Genomic DNA, 16,313 nt, shown 5'->3' on the forward strand with positions numbered 1-16,313 from the left:
AATCGCCTACTGCGGATAGTGGAAGATCTGGCGTGGAATATGTTGGCAAAACTCCTTTATTTACGGGATAATAGTTAAATTTTCTGTAATGTGTGCGTGTGTGCGCTTACTTGCATGTCCGTAAGCAACTAGTAATGTATCCTACAATCTGGAAACACTTTGGATCAATAAATAAATATAGACTTGATAGCGAATCAGATAGCAGTCGTGGAGTTCAAGGGTCCATGTTCCCTGGCACCTCCACAGAATCGAACAAACCCACTGCTGAACGGATAGTGCTCTGGCATCAAATATTACACCACTTATTTCTATTAAAGTGGAAGAAATATGAAAAACATTTTCGAAAACGCTAAGGTGAACAAATAAATACACATACCTTGGAATCACGATCCTCGACTCTATGCACTACATACAGTTGCTAGCTGTAAAACTACGTGATGGGACAACCGATTCAGCCGATTATTTTTCACTTCAGTCGATTTTTTCAGTCGAATGAAACAACCGTATGAAATAGTAGTCTCTGCGGCCATGTCAGCTATATGAATTTCTTCAATCTGTCTCCGGGTTTGAATGTTTTTATGAATATACTTTTTCAGCCTGTTCGGTTATACATGAACGATGACTAAGGTTGAAAACATTTTTAGAGATAAAGTATTTTATTCCAAGGACACGAGAATCAAAATTATATTTCTAAAAATAAAATATTTTCAAAATGTATATATTTACCTAATTACGAATTCTCCTACTTGTCGTATTAAATTTTTTGGTTGGGGTTAAAAGTTAAATATCTGATGCTGCACTATATATGTATATGAACGATCACTTTTTAACACGTTTTTACTGGATCGGTTTCTCGTCTATTCGTTAGGTAAATTTTAAATTTTGCATTTTATTTTAAAATAACTTCCAGATAAGCTACATACTTGAAACTTTCAAGCCAAGCTTCCGTGTAAGCTCGATTCTCTGTCATTTTCACATTCGGTGTCTTCTTGTGATATATACATGGGAGGAAACAATATATTGGTCGACTCAATTGAAGAGAAACTGAAATAAACCTGAAATTTTCCACATGTCTCTGTTGTAATCCCATCAAAATGTTTAAAAACATTTGAAAAGTTTTACAAACAAAAGACTAAAAAACAGTACTTTTCAAATATTTGAATAAAAAAACGTTTTAATATAACACGTTTTTCACTGGGGAAGAAGGAATTACTAACTCAGTCAAAATCGAAATCTGCAATGGTGTCGAATTTTTTCATTCCGTTACTGCCACAGACTGCATTCACTCGAAAAAATAAATGAACGATAATCCAATCGATATGTAAAACTGCAACCGACGTACTCAGTTGCACCGAGTAGTCCCCCCAACTGAACGGCTGTTCTCATTTGGTCACTCCCACTGACTCAAGAAAATGAATGAATAATTCAACCGATATGGAAAACTATAACAGAATGAGTGGGCTGTTCTCCAACAATCGAATAAATCGATCCTTTTCATTGAGTTTTTCCAGTCACTACTATAACTGAGTCTGTCACTGACACTCATATTCTTGTGGTATATATATATATATATATATATATATATATATATATATATATATATATATAGAGAGAGAGAGAGAGAGAGAGAGAGAGAGAGAGAGAGAGAGAGAGAGAGAGAGAGAGGGGGGGGGGTCTATATCATCACTTCGTCGTCATTGACCCCAAAGTAGCCGAAGTGGCGTCAAATAAAAAACCTCGCACCAGGCGGCCACATATTCCACGTGCGCATTTCATTTATGTTATTGATAATATAAGATCTCCTAACAACTTTAACCACCGATACGTCATCACTGTCAAACCGTAGGAAACACGATGAACTTCAGAGAGATCGTCAATGTACCAGTAATCTAAGATAACGTTACATTCTTAGTACGTAAACTAAAACATAAAACCCCCAAATACTGGCTTCAACTGCAAACGACAGAAATCAGTGTGGGTCCTCATAAGTTCTGCTTTTGACGTAGAAAACGATTTTGCACCTCGTTGCTCAGAGAAACACCTGCCCACAAAGCAAAATGTAGCTTGCCTCATCATTGTTGGTAATGTTTCACAGAGTGGAACACTTCTTTCTGACGTCAAAAAACTGAACCAGCTCCACGCCCGCGGATGATTTCACCTCCCGTGCAGTATGGCTTTTGGTGAAATTTTTGGCATGCGCAACGTTACACATGTTGTGCCAACTGGGAGATATTTTTTTGCCGCTCTTCTCTGTAGCTCACGTCTCTATAACAATACCAATAAAATATGAAATCAGCTGTATACAAGTTTTTGATTCTCTTTGGCTCCCTGTCGCACTTACCTTGGGCCCTTTGTTTTGGCCCGGCAGATGCGGCGACAGGAAACGAGGCAGGGACAGCTAACATCGTAGTGACGTTGCAAGTGCAGCGCCAAGGCCCATATGTCGACCAATTAGGCGCCGGAAGCGCAGGCCAGTTCCCGATGCAGCGTGGCGCACGGATTTTGTGGCCGGAATAAATTATATCGTGGCGTAGACGGCGCTGCGCCTGCGGGGCGGCGATTATGCACTCCACACGACACCTGCCACTGCCCCGGTAGCCAGCTGCGGCCGGGGCGTACACGCCAACCAATCACCGCGTGCCTCCTCCTCACCAAAGCGTCGACTCTTCCGCTTCGTATTAATCCATCATTTGTATGAAAATTTGATCATTGCACTGATCAACTTATTGGAAACTTCTCGTGCGTTTGGTTTCTACGTGGATGGACTCCACGCTCAAGAATAATGACGTTTCTCGAGAACGAAAATCTGCTGTGTAAAAATCCACATGTATTCCGTAAGCAGAGGTCTTGTTTCTCCATGAGATCCGTAACGCTGTAGCAACGGCGCTCAGTTTGATGCAGTATTTAGTGAGTTAAGGTGTTTGACACCGTCATGCACTGCTGTCTAAAAAAACCGGATATCGGACCAGATTTACGACTGAGTTCAGGACATCGACAGATTGAAAGGTAATTCCCAGAGTGTCTCAATGAAGTGTGTCAGGACTGTTAATGATGACCTAGCAAAAAGCGCTGGAAGCAGATGATGTGGTTGTCTATAAAAAAAATAGTAACGGCAGAAGACAGTATCGATTTGCAAAATGACGTGAAGGGGGTTGATGAATGGTGCAGGTACTGACAGTTGACACATAACGTAAATAAAAGCAACGTATTGCGGACACATATTGAAATAAATCCACTACATCTACATCCATACTCCGCAAGCCACTTGACTGTGTGTGGCGGAGGGTACTTTGAGTACCTCTATCGCTTCTCCCTTCTATTTCAGTCTCATATTGTTCGTGGAAAGAAAGATTGTCGGTATGCCTCTGTGTGGGCTCTAATGTCTCTGATTTTATCCTCATGGTCTCTTCGCGAGATATACGTAGGAGGGAGCAATATACTGCTTGACTCCTCGGTGAAGGTATGTTCTCGAAACTTCAACAAAAGCACGTACCAACCTACTGAGCGTCTCTCCTGCAAAGTCTTCCACTGGAGATCTATCATCTCCGTAACGTTTTCGCGATTACTAAATGAACCTGTACGGAAGCGCGCTGCTCTCTGTTGGATATTCTCTATCTCAACTACTACACAACTACACTGTTCATGACAAATTGCCGCTGCCGTGTGGTCGCGCGGTTTGAAGCGCCATGTCTCGGATTGTGCGGCCCCTCCCGCCAGAGGTTCGAATCCTACTTCGGGCTTGTGTGTGTGTGTGTGTGTGTGTGTGTGTGTGTGTGTGTGTGTGTATGCTGTTCTTAGCGTAAGGTAGTTTCAGCAGTGTGTAAGTGTAGGGACCGATGACCTCAGCATTCGATGACAAATTGTTGTAAACAGTGTGTACTGTAAAATCTATAAGCGTAACTATCCAGAGTGACTTTAAGTCGAAAGATAACATTAAACGAGTAGTATTAAAAGAACAGACCAGTCTGAGATTCACAGGAAGAAGGTCAAATTGTTCAAATGGCTCTAAGCACTATGGGACTTAACATCTGAGGTCATCAGTCCCCTAAAACTTAGAACTACTTAAACCTAACTAACCTAAGAACATCACACACATCCATGCCCGAGGCAGGATTCGAACCTGCGACCGTAGTGGTCGCGCGATTGCAGACTGAAGCTCCTTGAACCGCTCGGCCACAGCTGCCGGCGAAGGAGGCCAAGGAAATTAACTCATCCACGAAGGTAGTGGCTCACAAGGCCTGGTTCAACCTATTTTTCAGTATTGTTCTTCAATATGAGGTCTTTACCTGATAGGACTGGTGGAAGTGACAGAGAAGATTCAACGAAGAGCGGCGAATTTCGCCACGGGATCGTTTAGTCGGTGCAAGAACGTTACAGGCAAGACCAACAAACTCCTGTAACAGAAGCGTTACGAGAAAGGCGTTGTGCCTCACAGAGACGTTTGCAATTTCTAGAGAATACTTCCACGTGAAATCGGAAACATGTCGCTTCCTCCCTCTCGCGAAATGGCCACGTTGAAAAAATTCGAGAAATTAGAACTAATACAGAGGATTCCCGACAGTCATTCTTCCCATGCGCCATTCACGATTGCAACAGGGACAATGAAGGGGGGATCGGTTAGTGGTAGTAAAAGTACCCTCCGCCACACAGCGTGAGATGTCTTGCAGGAGATTTATGTAGACTTGCTTTGAGATGCTAAATTTCTCTCGCGTCACAGTTACGGCGCAAAACACCAAAAAACCAAAACATGATGGCCACTTGCATAAAAGAGTACGTGACGCAGCATCGATTCTACGTGGCATGAATTCAAACAGCCCTTTATGGGTTTTCCAAGGTACCTGGCACCAAACGTGTTCGCGTGTCACTCAGTTTTCTTTAATTACAGGCCTGTGGTTCAAATGGCTCTGAGCACTATGGGACTCAACTGCTGTGGTCATAAGTCCCCTAGAACTTAGAACTACTTAAACCTAACTAACCTAAGGACAGCACACAACACCCAGCCATCACTACAGGCATGTGGTTTGAGCACACGGAGCTGCTGCTCGATAGCGTCCCAGACCATCGGGTTCACATCAGGTGAAACTGGTGGCCGCGACATCAACATGCCTTAAATGATATCACTCTGCCGCATTGGCTATTATTGCTGTGGTTATACCGTTATTTTATTTCATACTAACAAACCTAGCAATGCTTCGGAATTGCTAGATATATACGGGAGTTGGATTTACCTCCTAATCCTGTCCCCTCTGTCCATTCCTTCCTGCCGCCTCTCCGCGTCCATCTCCTTCTCCTCCTCTCCCTCACGCCTCTCTGTCCATATCATCCTGCTCCCTATTTCTCCCCATTTCTTCCTCCTTTTCTCTCTGTCTACCACAGTTGTCATAACGCTTTCCGGCCGAAGGAATGGTCTTGACCTTTTTTGGTGCAGATTCTCCCTTCGTAACCCATTGTTTAGATTGTTGTTTGGTCTCAGGAGTATAGTAATGTATCCATGTTTCATCCACAGTGACGAAATGACGTTTAAAGCTCTGCGGATTCTTCCTGAACAGCTGCAAACCATCCTTGCAACACTTCATACGATTCCGTTTTTCGTCAAATGTGAGCGATCGCGGAACCCACCTTGCGGGTAGCTATCTCAAGTCCAAATGTTTATGCAAAACATTATGCATCCGTTAATTCGAGATTCCCACAGCACTAGCAATCTCAGGCACCTTAACTCTTCTGTCATCCATCACCATATCACGGATTTTATCAATGATTTCTGGAGTCGTAGCCTCCACAGGGCGTCCAGAACGTTCAGCATCACATGTGCCCATATGGCCAGTCCGAAAATTTTAAAACCACTTATAAACTGTTCTGATCGAAGGTGCAAAGTCACCGTAATGTTTATCAAGCTTCTATTTAGTCTCCCGAGGAATTTTGCCTTTCATAAAGTAATGTTTAATCACCACACGAAATTTTTTCCGTCCATTTTTTTTGACAATCACTCGACTTTCTTGATGCACACGAATGCCAAGCACAAAGAAGTAGACCAGTATGGCTGAAACTTGATGTGCGTTCTTTCCAAAGATGCTACTAACTAAACATGACGTTGATACACGCCGGTGGTGCCACCTCTCGGACTTTGCACGGAGTTTTCAGACGCCCCTCGTATTTCACCTTTTTTATCGTAAGCGTTTGTAAACTTATTTGCCGCGCGGGATTAGCCGAGCGGTCTAGGCGCTGCAGGACAGAGTCTTCGTCACACCACTTGCTGACGTCGACGAACTGGAGGCTAGGATACAAGCTGCTGTGGATACTGTGACAGAATACATGTTACGAAACACCTGGCGGGAACTGGAATACCGCCTCGACATCCTCCGAGCTACCAACATGGAGCAGATTTGCGTAGTAACGATGTTGGTTTGCGAAGGGGGATATCCGTGTTCAGATATCTCTTGTGCCTTATATCTTTTTAACAAAATTACGAACTGTCCACCCGGTCATTGATGTGTCTGTTCGCTGTACTCATACTTGTCTGTGTCGTGGTGTAACGTCGGTTTACAGTAGCGAGGAGAAAGGAAGGGACTTCCAGACGTAAATACCTCCTATTTGTTCTACACAAGTAAATGTTATGTAGTCCAGTGAAACTGTCAGAAAAAAAGCTTATACCTTGCAAAAGGTGGGGTAGAAGATTTTATTTTTTTAACTCGTTCATATTGTTGGAAAGGTTAGAAAACGAAGTTTTGCCAACAAAATTTCTCTTGGGAAAACTTTCTGCAGTCAAAAAACTTCGAAAATTTCTGACATTTTTCAGTTTTTTTCAAAATATCTGTTTCATTTCATTCATTCATCGCTTTGACGTCTATTTTCTTTTTTAAAGAGCACAAAATTCTCTACAAATTTGATTCTTACCATTTTCTTCTACTCCCAGTATCTACGGCGCTACAGCACGTCAAAAAATACCATTTTTTTCAAATTTCGAGCAAAGTGGCAATTTACCCAATTTTTGAACACTGTTATTTCAGTTTCTATTTGTGTAGTATAAACATATTACTCATCATGTTATTCACTGGAATTTACCATCTCACTCTCCTGCAGGGCCAGGACAAACAGCATCATATTCAGTAACTACGAACACATTCACGTCGGATTGCGTGAAGTTTGTGTTACAATATGTAATACGATTGCATGCAGGTGCCGTACATTTTCTACAGTTGATTGACGTTAATGATCAGTTATAAGAAAAAGTATGTAGGAATTGTTCTTTAGCGGACAAAAGCGTATTTATTCTTTGGCCTTCGTTCCTGTGGAAGATGTGAAGTCAGGTGGACCGAGTAAATTTTTTGTCATTGATGGAGGGTACCTTATCCACAAAGTGACTTGGATTCGAAAGGTTTGCTTCAAGTCAATAGCCCAAAGTCATGTTTCTTACCTGCAACGTCATTTTGGATCTCAATTTGCTATTGTATTTGGTGGATATCCATGTGAGGGAGACAAATGGTAGCACAAAGAGTGCTGAGAGGATTCGTAGGTCCAAAAAACATTCTTCGGTTGACGTTGTGGTTGAATCAGAGATGGTGAACCAAGTCCCTCAGGACAAGTTCTTGTACAACGAACGAAACAAAATGCAAAAAAAAAGTGGTTCAAATGGCTCTGAGCACTATGGGACTCAACATCTTAGGTCATAAGTCCCCTAGAACTTAGAACTACTTAAGCCTAACTAACCTAAGGACATCACACACACACCCATGCCCGAGGCAGGATTCGAACCTGCGAAACAAAATGCGTTTGATCACACTTCTTAAAAAGGAATTTCTGGAGTGTAGCATTGAATTGCTCCAGGCACAAGAAGATGCTGACGTTATGATTGTAACATCTGCCATTTCAAGAACCAAAGATTTCGGAAGTGTTGTCACTGTAGGAGAAGATGTTGACCTGCTTGTGCTCATGACCGGCTTGGGCAAGGCATTGAAAACTTATTTTTCTTAAATCCAGGAAGAAGAAACGCAGAAGAAAAGTGCTTTTCCACTGCAGCTTACAAGTTTGACAGCGAATATATTCTGTTCACTTATGCCTTTAGCGGATGTGATAAAACATCCGCTTTTTTTTGGTCAAGGAAAAATTAAGTGCTGCAATATTGTTGCCTCTGCCCTTTGCACGTTCAATAAGCCACATGCTACCAATGTAGAAATAATAACAGCAGGAGAACAGGTTACTATCGCATTGTATAGTGGAGGTGTCAGCAGCTCCCACACACTAGACCATTTGCGGTACCAGCTATTCGCCAAGTCTGCAACAAAAAGCAAACTGAATCTTGCACGGTTGCCACCTACACAAGATGCTGCACATCATCATTCGTTGCGGACTTACCAATAAGTCCAAAGTTGGATGGGAAACTCGAAACCTCCTGAGAAATGGGGCTGGAATCACAGTGACCACGGTCCAATACCCGTTATAATGAACCAAGATCCAGCACCTGAAGCACTTCTTCACATTGTTTCATGCTCATGCAAGCTGAACTGTGGCGTGCTCCTGCAGAAAAGCAGGTTTGAAATGTTCTTCAATTTGTAAGAAATGTATTGGGGTCAACTGTGGAAACGTGCCAAAATTTTTATATGAAGACAGTGAAGAAGATGTTATGGAGGATGTTGAGGAAACCGCTGACGAAATCAACGAACTTGCTGAGGCTGACTCGCTGTTTAAAGAAGAGGCCAATCTGGGATCAACTCTATGTACAGACCCTGAATCCGTAACTCAAAGTATTTCTGGTGACACTGAGGTACCTGACCCATCAAAACGATGGAAGTGATGCTCATATCTGTCTCAAGTACGCTAAAGTGCGATATTACAAGTATTGCACACCCAGAACTGTCATCATTTTTTAGTAACTCACAATGCATTTTAATTGTAATAAAGCTACTTATTTTTAATGTCAACTGCGTGGCTTTTATACGCAAGAATAATTACCTACCTAATTAGGTTACCTATTGCAGCTAATAATAGTCCAGTTTCCTGAGACAAATTATTGTGTGTGTGTGTGTGTGTGTGTGTGTGTGTGTGTGTGTGTGTGTGTGTGTGTGTGTGTCTTAATGATGTATTTTTATATTCATAGTTTTACAAATACCAGGGCAGAGGTGCCCCATAGTGAACTTGAGGTAGTGATGTAAGAATCAAAATAGTTGGGTGCCCAGCAATCCTCATGTTGCATACAGAGAAATTGAATACCTGAAAGTAAGGTGGTACATTCCAACATATAACATGATGTATAATGTATTTATACTACACAAACGGAAACAGAAAAAATAGTGTTCAAAAATAAGGTATCTTGCCACTATGCTCAAAATTTGAAAAATTTGTATTTTTTTAGGCGCTGTAGCGCCTTAGATATTGGGAGTAGAAAAAAATGGCAAGAATCAAATTTGTAGAGAATTTTGTGCTCTTTAAAAAAGAAACTAGACGTTAAAGCTGTAGGAGCAAATGAACCTGAGATATTTTGAAAAAACTGAAAAAGGCCGAAATTTTCCAAGTTTTTTGACTGCAGAAAGTTTTCCCAAGCGAAATTTTGTTGGCAAAACTCGGTTTTCTAATCTTTCTAACCATATGAACGAGTTGAAAAAATAAACTCTTCTACCCCACCTTTTGCAAGGTATATCTGCAATTTGACTGGACTAATGACTCTTGCGGTCAGTATCATAAGTTTTGGCTCTTGAATTCCTTTGTTGTAATATAGTTTACACCCGTTCATTTTTTGTTTTCATTTCTGTGAAATGCTCTCACTGTTCATCATTTTTAATTGTTAAGGTAATATATTCTGATCACTCGACTCATAATCTATAACCAATGTATAGTTTGATAATTGCCAAGAATATAGATAGAGTACAGAAACTTCAATGAGCGGACGAAAAGTTCATAATTTTGTGGGGAAAAAATGGGGAAATAGGGAGATCTGAAATCGGGGTTTCCTCTTTGCAATCCAACATCATGACCACACAACCACGACTCCGTGATCCTTGAAGTTTACTCGATGTTGTACGTCTTGAGCTTAGACCGTTCACTGTTTCCTTTTTGCTTCTCTTTTCACAGTTCAATACACCTTCTTCAAGTTTACATGCTAGATCTGTGTTCAGTTTTTGACGGGATATCCAGTGAGCCATTTTAGCACTAACTCTGAGTGGGGTATAATAGCGTCTTTCCCTTGTTATTGTTAAGTATGGAAGGTTTTGTAAGGCAGCGTGTGCACGGAAGAGCAGTTCTTCTGCGATATTCAGCCCCTGAAATTAGCATGTTTCTCTTACTGCAGATCGGTCACACAATGTTTTTGTTACGTAGCAACAAAACCAGTAAACAAGTTCTACGAAATTTATTCGAGTTAATCGATATTAACGCCTCTTGAAATATTACCTCTTCGTGCTGAAAAACCATGTGAAACAGGGGTAATAAGGGGCACCATCTTAAGTTAGATATGTTGGACAGGGTTAAAATCATTGGTACTCGAACACCATTGACAAATTCCCTGCATCAAACTGATTGTTCAAACTATCTTGTTTGATTCGACCCGAATTTGGAAGACGTATGCCGCTAATTGGAATACACCGCATCGACCTTGTCTCTTGTCCCTTGTCTCCTCAAATGCAAAATAGGGTAACGGTTTGATGGTACAGTACTTAATTAACTGTGAAATCAAAACCAAACACTTAAAATTTCAGCGGAAACAGTTTCAGTTTATTAGGTTAGCTTCCGTTAACTGTCATTAGGTCCGTCTCTATTTCTGTCTGATTAAAACCTCAACGATCTGATACCAGGCCTCTGGCTCTCTTAGCCACAACACGTGCCTGGAAAAATCAGAAAAGCTGATCAAAATTACATGCGTACGCAAGGAAACGGATTTGCAAATTCTTATAAGCTTTCAGTAACTGCTAGATGATCATTATCGATCTCTGTGAATCAGTAAATTCCGATATAGGAAACCTGAAAATTATTAAACAGCACCTCTTCCGCAGAGACCTCACGAGGTGCCTTCTACATTTGGGAGGACGACCGGTGAAGCTCAACACATTTTTGTAGACCTCTCATTAATGCCCAAAAATTGTTTAAGGAGGTCTTTCAGCCAGTAAGCCTTAGGAGTAAGATGTAAACAGTTTCGCTAGTCATCCTCATCTTCTGCTAACAGCACTCTTTTTTTAATTATGATTACCTGACATTTTTAAATTACCGCTTTCTGATAGGACTTTTCGCAAGCTTAAATGGTATGGAAAATTATCTGAGGAAATGGGGAAGTCAGTAGTCTTCGTGCAAGCCCACTAAGCTATGACCACATATTTCGCACAATACGTAGTATTTCTACTACAGCACTCTTTACGCGTATTTGGGGAAAACCAATTCATCATCTCAGGACTGGCAGACAAAGCGAAACTAACAGCCCGCGCAACTCGAGGAAACACGGTTCCTGCGTCGATTACAACCAAAATCACTTCATCAGGGCGAGCCTTACAACGGATCAGACTTCCCGTCCCAATTAAAATCCGAATAGGATAATTATTCCATCGAACGTTCAATTCAAGTGGCTCTGAAATGAAATGTTAAATATTGAAGACCGACTGTCGAAACGTGTTGATGGTAAGCAATCGCCTTCTGTAGGGAAACACAACACTAAAAATCTTCTTCACGGTGAGAGGGCCGGATTCATTACTTTTTTAAAAAAACGGCCCCAAGGCAAAAAAATAGCGTCAGCTAATGAACACATTGTGAATGTACCCACGCAACGTTTATTAATGGCGCGTTTGTTGAATGAGAATTCTCTTCAAACGGAGTTCACGTAGTAATTGTATGGTGTTAATTCACGATATTTGTTTATCTTGAGTGCCGACAGTGGAATAAATAATGAGTGTAGCATGGCGGTCTGGATGAGCACTGTGCTGATACGCTACAAACAGTTCCAGTTTTAGCAATTCCTTGCCCAATACTTACGTTTAATTATTTACAATATGTGCTGTTGGTGTCAACTGCGTGCTTCGTGATGTTCTCGTGAAAATAATCTTCGGCCTATACCGCTAAGAATTCTTTAAAAGGTTTGTGTCTGGTATCCGATGCACAAAAATAGTAGATTGTTCACGTCACCTTCTTCGTTGAACAAATCGCATACTGCAGATTCATTCAATCCCATTTAGAACAGATGGGTTGAGCAGATTCATTCAATCCCATTTTAAACATACGGGTTGATATTTCGTCATGCGCGCAATCTCTATGATTCGCAAGACTGTTTTCAAATCAGTAAATGAGATAAAACTCTATTTTAGCTTGCTTCCGACCAAAATGTACTCGTTTTACATCTATGTTGCATCCCATTGTAAGAAAACAAAATTAAGAGGACAGAAAGAAATTAGAAGACAAAAATGCGGGAAACGCTGCAGATTCAGATACACTAGTTTCAAGAACTAGATCATTTTAAATGTCTGCGGGTGGCAGCCAACAACAGAAACGATTAGAAACAAGATGTAGAAGCGAAGGATCAAACCGGCGTCGAGAGTGTCATAGTCACCCAATAAATTGTTATCATCCAAACAGCTTTCAAGAGGAATCAAAATAAGCATAAAAACTATAACTAAGTCAGTGTTACTATAGAGAGGAGATATATGGAGAACAGATAAGTTTACAGAGAGAAAGATAAGTCTTCAAAAGTAAAACCGTGCGCTGAAGATATTTCGACCACTTTTTGAGGGAGGATAAAGGCGAAAAGAAAAACGGGATATCAGGAAGATACACTATGTGATCAAAAATATCCGAACACCTGTCTGAAAATGACTTAAAAGTTTGTGGCGCCCTCCATCGATAATGCTGGAATTCAATATGGTGTTGGCCCACCCGTAGCACTAATAACAGCTTCAACTCTCGCAGGCATTCATTCAGTAAGGTGCTGGAAGGTTTCCTTGGGGAATGGAAGCCCATTCTTCACGGAGTGCTGCACTGAGGACAGATATCGATGTCGATCGGTGAGACCTGGATCAAAGTCGGCGTTCCAAAACATCCCAAAGGTGTTCTATAGGATTTAGGTCAGGACTCCGTGCAGGCCAGACCAGTACAGGGATGTCATTGTCGTGTAACCACTCCGCCAGAGGCCGTGCATTATGAAAAAGTGCTCGATCGTGTTGAAAGATGCAATCGCCATCCCCGAATTGCTCTTCAACAGCGGTAAGCAAGAATGTGCTTAAAACATAGAAGCGAGCCGGTGCAAACCCCCCTCCATGAGACACACGACCACACCATAACACCACCGCCTTCGAATGTTACTGTTGGCACTACACACGCAGGCAGATGACGTTCACCGGGTATTCACCATACCCACACCCTGCCATCGGAACACCACATTGTATATCGTGATTCGTCACTCCGCCAACGTTTTTCCACTGTTCCGTCGTCCAGTGTTTATGCTCCTTACACCAAGCGAGGCGTTTGACATTTACTGGCGTGATGTGTGGCTTATGAGCAGCCGCTTGGCCAAGAAGTTCAAGTGTTATCACTTCCCACCTAACTATCATGGTACTTGCAGTGGATCCTGATGCAATTTAGAACTCCTGGGTGATGGTCTGGATAGCTGTCTGCCTATTACACATTACGACCCTCTTCAACTGTCGGCGGTCTCTGTCAGTCAACAGACGAGGTCGGCCTGTACTTTTTTGTGCTGTAAGTGTCCCTTCACGTTTCCACTTCAGTAACACGTCGGAAACAGTGGACCTAGGGATGTTTAGGAGTGTGGAAATCTCGCGTACAGACGTATGACACAAGTGACACCCAATCACCTGACCACATTCAAAGTCCGTGAGTGCCATGGAACGCGCCATTCTGCTCTCTCACGACGTCTAATGACTACTGAGGTCGCTGATTTGGAGTACTTGGCAGTAGGTGGCAGCACAATGCAAGTAATACCAAAAACGTATGTTTTGGGGGGTATCCGGATACTTTTAATCACATAGGTATACAAGGAATAGGAATGGATCCATAATTAAATCCGGAATGACTGCATTTTTCCGATTACTCATTTTTAACATTGTCTGACTTACCCAGCAAAACATGTTCGATTCTGTTTGTTAACTATATTTCAAACGAGCTATGCATACAGCCAACAAATCCATAAAATTTGAGTTGTTATAAGAGAGTAACATGATCTCCATAGTCAAATGCCTTGGGAAAAAGGGTTCAAATAGCTCTGAGCAATATAGGACATCAGCGGTCATCTGAGGTCATCAGTCCCCTAGATCTTAGAATTACACTAATGGCCATTAAAATTGCTACACCACGAAGATGACATTTACAGATGCGAAATTTAACCGACAGGAACAAGATGCTGTGATATGCAAATGATTAGCTTTTCAGAGCATTCACACAAGTTTGGCGCCGCTGGCGACACCTACAATGTGCCGACATGAGGAAAGTTTCCAACCGATTTCTCACACACAAACAGCAGTTGACCGGTGTTGCCTGGTGAAACGTTGTTGTGATGCCTCGTGTAAAGGTCGGATTGCAGCCTATCGCGATTGCGGATTATCGTATCGTGACATTGCTGCTCGCGTTGGTCGAGATCACATAACTGTTAGCAGAATATGGAATCGGTGGGTTCAGGAGAGTAATACCGAACGCCCTGCTGGATCCCAGCGGCCTCGTATCACTAGCAGTCGAGATGACTGGCATCTTATCCGCAAGGCTGTAACGGATCGTGCAGCCACGTCTCGATCCCTGAATCAACAGATGGGGACGTTTGCAAGACAACAACCATCTGCACGAACAGTTCGACGACGTTTGCATCAGCATGGACTATCAGCTCGGAGACCATGGCTGCGGTTACCCTCGACGCTTCATCACAGACTGGCGAATCACCGGGCGTGATGGTATGGAGTGCCATTGGTTACACGTCTCGGTCACCTCTTGTTCGCATTGGCGGCACTTTGAACAGTGGACATTACATTTCAGGTGTGTTACGACCCGTGGCTCTATCCTTCATTCGATCCCTGCGAAACCCTACATTTCAGTAGGATAATGCACGACCACATGTTGCAGGTCCTGTACGGGCCTTTCTGGATACAGCAAATGTTCGACTGCTGCCCTGGCCAGCACATTCTCCAGATCTCGCACCAGTTGGAAACGTCTGGTCAATGGTGGCCGAGCAACTGGCTCGTCACAGTACGCCAGTCACTACTCTTGATGAACTGTGGTATCGTGTTGAAGGTGCATGGGCAGCTGTACCTGTACACGCCATCCAAGCTCTGTTTGACTTAACGCCCAGGCGTATCAAGGCCGTTATTACGGCCAGAGGTGGTTGTTCTGGGTACTGATTTCTCAGGATCTATCCACGCAAATTGCGTGAAAATGTAATCACATGTCAGTTATAGTATAATATATTTGTCCAATGAATACCCGTTTATCATCTGCATTTCTTCTTGGTATAGCAGTTTTAGTAGCCAGTAGTGTACTTAAACCTAACCAACCTAAGGACATCACACACATCTATGCCCGAGACAGGATTCGAACCTGCGACCGTAGCGGTCGCGCGGTTCCAGACTGAAGCGCCTAGAGCCGCTCGGCCACACCGGTCGGCAAATGCCTTGGAAAGATCGATGGCTTGTTGTTATTTGAGACACAAATGAAACATTCGAGTTATTTCTATACGCGGTGACAGGTAAGAGGGAAGACGCTGGGGGTCCCCTCGTTTGCTCCCAGGACTGTACTCCTGGCAGGCAGTAGCCGGCACACAGGTGGCGCGGCGCACACACAGCCTCCTGGGGCCGGCCGTCAGCTGTACTGCATTACAGCAGACCGGCGCGGGGCACGCGCCGGCCCATCGGCAGCTGCTGCCTTCTGCTCGCTCCTTCACGCTACACCTGCCGCCGGATCGCCCTCGCTAACAAATCTCTGGACTGGCCTGGCCTGGCCCCAACCACCTCCGCCTTCGTCCCTGCGGCTTTCCTTGCACCTCGTAACTGGTCTGCAGCAGCGTTTGCCGGGTTTCCAGTCCTTGCTTTACAAACAGTTACGTTGAATTGCACTTAACGAACAGAATTCAGAGAGTCGTACTGAATAATTCAAACAAATTTGGAGGGAGAAAAAATTTTAGTGACTGGGGAGAAATCGCAGAGGGAGTCCTACAAGGATCAAGTTTGGGTCCACTCCTATTCCTTATCTGTGTGAATGGCCATTCACTCAACAACTGTCGCCCGGAAATGGTACTTGTTACAATAAACCCCATCAGAGGGAAAACAACGAAACAGGTTGTTATTAATCCTTTTCAAAGATTTGTTAAGTAGTCCTTTGAAAATGGACACCCTTGAGAAAAAAAATGC

This window comes from Schistocerca cancellata, chromosome 9, assembly GCF_023864275.1.
Source record: "Schistocerca cancellata isolate TAMUIC-IGC-003103 chromosome 9, iqSchCanc2.1, whole genome shotgun sequence".
Lineage (NCBI taxonomy): Eukaryota > Metazoa > Arthropoda > Insecta > Orthoptera > Acrididae > Schistocerca > Schistocerca cancellata.